Genomic DNA, 6047 nt, shown 5'->3' with positions numbered 1-6047 from the left:
TTGACGCTGTTTTAGCCACAGGTGCTTCTAACCTGGCAGGTAAACGAGCTCAGTTGATTAGAGGCACTCGTGGCTCAAGACAAACTGTGGCAGGGCTTTTACTTTCTGGACCTGAATTTTACATCTCTTCTATGCACACACCGGTGAGACATCCAGCAAAGAAGTGGTGAGTAAATGCAGTTATTTTATGTTTAGGATAACAATTTTGCCTTTTGTGTGTTATTCAGATTCCGTTTCTGGTGGCACATATTTCAGCCCATAGTGTCCCACCAAGTTTAAGAATGTTCAAGGGTTATTTTTATTGACCATACATTGGTAATGACGTGCATAAATGTCTGTCTTCCAAACACACTGTCCATACTTACTGTTTACTGTTTACTTACATCATTTAGGAAACACAGGTTTCTTTGTACAAAGCTGTAAACATTTTGGAAACACTTGATGTGACACCACAATATCCGTTTTAGTTAAATTATTGTTTTTAGTAGTCAAATTACCTGATGATACATTTAGCATGTTTCAGTGTAACTGACTGGGCCACACATCTGGGGCTAAAGACCAGGAAATCTATGCCAAATCCAAAGATGGCTACATCTGGCTCCTGATAGGGATGGTGGCAGGAAGGAGAGGATGAGAAGAAAAGAGGGCATGGAGAGCACAACAATTTGATGGATGGATAAATACTGTTTAAGAGCGTGCTGGTCCCAGTTTGCACTCTTGTGTTCAGTGAAAAATGCAGTTTTCCAGTTTGTGTGGTGCTTCTGAAAATAAAAGATCTGTTCATAACACTGTAGTTGTTGAGGCTTTTTAAAAAAAAAAAAAAAATCTGGGTCAAATATGACTCATGAATGAAGTGGCTATGAATTAAGGCTATCAGCAACCAGTTCTGGTCTATAGCTATGGTTATACAGTGGTACCTGTACTTATGAACGTCTCTTCATACAAAATTTTCAAGTTATGAAACGCCTCAACAGGAAAATATTGCCTCTTGTTACGAAAGAAATTTCAAAATACGAAAGGTAAAAATACAGTATGGGCCTCTAGATTATTAAAAACTAATTACAAATTATTTCATCAACCAAAGTAATACGACATGATGACACTTAAAGGTCACTATCAGGTAAGAGGTTTTTTTCTTCATAAGATTATTACTGTATTTCAATCAGTGCCAAAAAGAGAATTTGCTCAAAAATCCAAACAAATCTAGGGTGGACCAGCATACTTTACAATTTGTTTGAACTTCCAGATTCTACTGTACCAAAATTTAATCAATGTTGAACATTTAAAAAATGTGCTGAAAGGGGAAGTTTGCAGTTTTCAAACTGCTAGCAAGACTTCAATGTTCGGAAATACTCTGAGCGTTCACTCTTACCAATGCAAAATGCGGAGCATTGCTCAAATTTGCCATTTCGTTATTTAGAGTGCATCAAAAACTGAGTGACGGTGCGCAAACTAGGCGCTCCGACTGGGCACCTGGTGGAGGGATGTGACAACGGACTCATTTTCGTCATTTTTCGTGTGATCATGCACGACATGAGGTTTGTTATGCACTTCTCAGAAAAAATTGCTCTGGCTTGTTAAAATTGTGTTTTCCGCATTTATTTTTTTGATATAATGTAGAGTGGAAACTCCTGTCATTTTAAGATGCTCATATTTGTCTTCAAATCTTTAAAGGGCCTCGCCCCAGCGTACCTCTCTGAACTTCTCCACCCCGACACACCTGCCCTGTGCCTACCGGTCCGCGGACCAGGCGCTACTGGAGGGGTCGAGGACTAAGCGGAGCCTCAGAGAGGATCGGGCCTTTTCTGTTGCCGGTCTTTCCCTCTGGAATGAACTTCCATTAAGCCATTAAACAAGCCCTCTCTCTCTCCATTCTTAAAACTCGTTTGAAGACACATTTTTATTCTTTGGCTTTTGACCCGACGTGAGACTGACATTTTACTGCTGTTTTCCGGTGTCTATATTGTATACAAGTATCACTAATTTGTATTTTCATTTATTGCTTTCACTGTCTTTGTTGTTGATTTATTGCTATTTTGTTAAGCCGTTAAGGCCTAAAGCGCCTGGCTCAACAGCTCCCCAAAACCTAAGGTCGTCTATGGAATTACCCTTGAAAACCTGAAGTTTTCCCAGAAATTCAACACCTTCAAAATAATTAATAGCTCAGCCCCTGTAGCAGACAGAAACCTAATTTTTGAGCTTAGACATGTGTCTTTCACACAGACTCGCGCTCCCGGCTCTAGTGGTAGAAACGCGGTTATGCGCTCCCGGCCTTAATGGGTTAATGTAAAGTGCTTTGTTACAGCTGCAGGTGATATGAAAAATAAATAAAGTTGTATTGCATTGTTGTGAATTTTCTGTAGCCAAACAAACAACAGGTAGACAGCGGTCGCACTGCAGAGATGACTTTGTGGCACACGTAGTTGTTACCTAAGCTTTTCTCGCCTCAAAATGCTTTGCTCTTACTTGTCCCTAAACAGCACACCGCTTTTTACAGACACTCAGTCACAGGCCATTACACTGTAACAATGGAGATAGTTATTGACATTTTTGCCTGCTTTTCGAAGCCTTTAAAATGTCATAACTTCCTTAATTCTTAACATATTAACAACGTTTGAACACAGTTTTGTTCCTTTATTCAAGTTCTTTCCAGTGAGATATTGGTCTTGCTGGAAAAAAACAATTATTGTGTTGTCACATCCCTACATGGTGTGTCTGGGAGCAGAGCGCTTTCTGCCTTTCCAAATTCACCCACACTCAGAGTAGTGCACAGGTGTCAGAGTGATTTTCCGAACGCACCCATAGCGTCACTTCACTCTCCGCCTTCTACGTTTCTGACTAAAGCCACACCCCTCACCAATGTGAGAGATGTGGCTTTAGTGTACCAGTGACATGCACTGTAAGAATGAGCATGGTAAACAAGCCATTTTCCACGTTTGCATGGAGACTTTTTTGTCATTCGGATTGAAATCATTCCGAATGAAGACCTCTGGTCACCTGTTCACATGTGACGTGATGTATGCCGTACTTGCTCCACCCTGTTAATCAGATCAGCCATGTTACAGCCATGTGACACGTGGAGATCGATGCAAACATCACGTGATTTATCAAGATGGAGTTCATTCATCTACTCAGCACAGTATTTGCGGTTGTTATAACACTTTTATTAAAGTACTTAACAGTACTTTATAGCAATTTCTCACATCGCAGACGAGCTCTGCCATTTTAAAGTGTGTATACGACGACGTCACTACGTATTTACATCAAGAGAGAGCATACGCAGACCGGACGCATCCTGGCTATTCCGATTGAACTATTGGCAAAAGGAATATCCCACCCCTGTGAATTTGGCCTTTTTATTCCAATTGAGGTGTACATATGGAGCATTTTCATTCTGCTTGGACATTCAGATCATTTCTAATTGGAATACATTGTTCCATAAAAAACCCGGCCAATGTTAGCTACAGCTGCTACATAGCTAGGATGACTTATTCATAATGGAATGTTGTGATGTTACCACCGTTTTGTCTTGAGGGCTGTCCAATTCCTTCGTTTTAACTTCTGTCGATAACCGGATGTAAATAAGCCGGCCAAGCAAACCAAGGCTGCTTGCCCAGCATCACCACGGCAACACTCCTCGGTCACGCCTTCTGTCCCGACAGTTTTTAATAGGCTTCTCTGGTCAAGACGCTGTGTGTGTGAAAGTAATAATTGAAATAACATTTGAGGCATACAATTATGCCAAAGCTCACTTTAATATCATTCTACTGTCAGATCATAAAAATATGACAAAACGTTTTTTTCTTGGAAAACTTCAAACTCCCCCTTTAACTTTTGTTTTTCATTATGAAAGCTTGTTGACTTTGGTGTTACTATATTTTTCAACATCAGTGTGATGTCCACATGCTCAAAATAGCAACAAATGTACAGTTTTGCACATGAAACACAATTACACGTAGTCAGTGTATTTGTCATACTTGTGTGGATTAATTTAAAGTGGACAGAGGGGAAATAGACTATAGGGGAAATGTGTGTGCGTTGGGGGGGCATTAAACGATCAAGAAGTAGGAGTGGGGCTCTCGTAACCATGGAGAAGAAATGGTTGTCATGGTAACTCACAGAGCCCGGGTCAGCGGCTCAAGGAATGTGCATGTCGTTTGCGTGTGTGTATGCACACAAAAATACTGACACACACGCACACACACAGAACTTGATCATTATTTTCCATCCCCCTGTTGTATGTGTGTGCGTGGTGACAGATGAGTCCTGTTGTGAGAGTCACAGAGGGGATTGAGATCTGCTCTTCAGGAGGTAAGAGGTGTGTGCGTGTGTGTGTTTGTGTAGGGGTGTGCGTGTGTGTGTGTGTGTGTGTCAGAAAGGCTGTAGGTTATTTACTAGTCTTTATATCCTTCAAGGGCTAAAAAATACATGCTAGTGTCTGGTGTCTGTGACAGTGTGCTGTTTAGTTTGTGTTGGTGTGTGTTGCTAGGCCAAATAGGTTCATAAAGAGTAGACGGGCGACAAAGGCAACCGTGACACAACTGAAGCGGGAGACTGGCTGCGTGTTTGTGTGCGGGCATGTGTGTGTTCAGCACAGCATGGTTTGTAAGTTAACCAACACGCACTGCTGTGCTTCCATTTCTTTACTGAAAATCAACCACATTTTCATTCAAGTGGCGGTTGAACAAATTCAGGCAGGCCTGCGTGTCTGCACATGCTCACCCAAGCACTAAATTACAATTTTAAGCAAGAAATTCACGCACCATCTTTCCACTACATTTAGATTTCAACAACCATTCACACATTTGTACCGGTAATTCTGTATTAAGGGCTAGCTCTCCCATTAGGCAACATAGGGCAGATACTAACGGCGCCAAGGCCTTCAGAGGGCGCCACAAAATTACACATTCAATGTATGTACAATTAAAACTAGTTATTACATACAGTATTTATGTAATTATGTAAATCAATGCCTGATTAATATTACTACAAATAATAATACCAAATAATCAGAGGTGGCGGGCATATGACATTAACTTGGTGTTCATGAGAGAATGTGATTTTGTTTTTTCAAAAAAAAGATTTTTGAGTCATGCACATTCCAGTGTTATGACACGTAGTGCAGTGGCCACCTCACCTCATCTTAAGCACGTACAATGGAGGTACATGTAGATCCTAAACGGCTTACATTTAGATTCACGGATTGCCAGTATGTTTTTGATAAAATAGAGGGAAAAAAATAAGGCAACATGTAATTCGGAGATAAGAGACACAACAGCCAACTTCATCCGTCACTATGAAATCTATAGACAACATGTATCCATTAAGTGTTTCATTTTTATTTTTAAAATTACAATATTATAATGTGAAATGATTTACAATTTCATTTTGTATTTAAAATCGGGTGGTGCTACCTTATACAACGTAAAAACAATGCCACACAATTTCTTTAGGCATACTGTATGTATGTATGTATGTATGTAAATTGCAGATAGAAGAGGGAGCCATCTAAAATCTCGCCAAGGGTGCCACATTGGGTAAGGATGGCTTTGCCTGTACCGTACATTGAACCACTAGTCAGACCCGTCATGGGCGGGCCGTAGGCGGCCGTGCCCGCCCACTAAGATGTTTGTGCTCCCCCTCACTAGAGGCATGGATCTCGAAAAATAAACTTAAAAAAAAAATGTATTTAAAAAATATTTATTTTATTAAATCATAGGAGCTATTTTTGTGTTGTAAAATCTTTATTAATGTTGAGTTCATTATCACTAAGACATACAAATATAAAGAAATAATGTAGTGATTTGGTTTGATTGATGGCCAGTCTTATCTATAACCTTACTGAGAATAGTAAGGTGCACAACAGGCCTATACACGACAAATATGTCAGTGTTTGCGTGCTAATCCCACACATTTTTCAAAGTGTATGTTCAAGGTTTTTTTTGTGTGGAATTGTGTAATGTAGTATGACACGTCTGTAAAATATGTACATATTTGTAAATAATGAGAGCCGAAGAGACTGCAACATGGAACAGTATAAAACTCAT

The 6047-nt window shown here is 40.1% G+C and overlaps 1 long non-coding RNA gene across 3 annotated transcripts; it reads left to right on the top strand.

The window, feature by feature from the left end:
- Positions 1 to 2075, top strand: LOC147152633 (uncharacterized). Of its 3 annotated transcripts, XR_015088653.1 has the most exons (3): positions 1 to 166; positions 1421 to 1538; positions 1675 to 2075. It is a non-coding gene; the product is annotated as an uncharacterized LOC147152633 (long non-coding RNA). The 3 variants fall into 3 exon arrangements; XR_015088655.1 differs by lacking the exons at positions 1421 to 1538; positions 1675 to 2075 and adding an exon at positions 524 to 788; XR_015088654.1 differs by lacking the exons at positions 1421 to 1538; positions 1675 to 2075 and adding an exon at positions 514 to 788.
- The last annotated feature ends 3972 nt before the right edge of the window (positions 2076 to 6047 follow it).

This window comes from Filicampus tigris, chromosome 1 (genome assembly GCF_054856515.1).
Source record: "Filicampus tigris isolate MCC_2025a chromosome 1, RoL_Ftig_1.0, whole genome shotgun sequence".
Lineage (NCBI taxonomy): Eukaryota > Metazoa > Chordata > Actinopteri > Syngnathiformes > Syngnathidae > Filicampus > Filicampus tigris.
The sequence above is the reverse complement of the archived record's forward strand: the minus strand, read 5'-3'. Positions and strand labels throughout refer to the sequence as shown.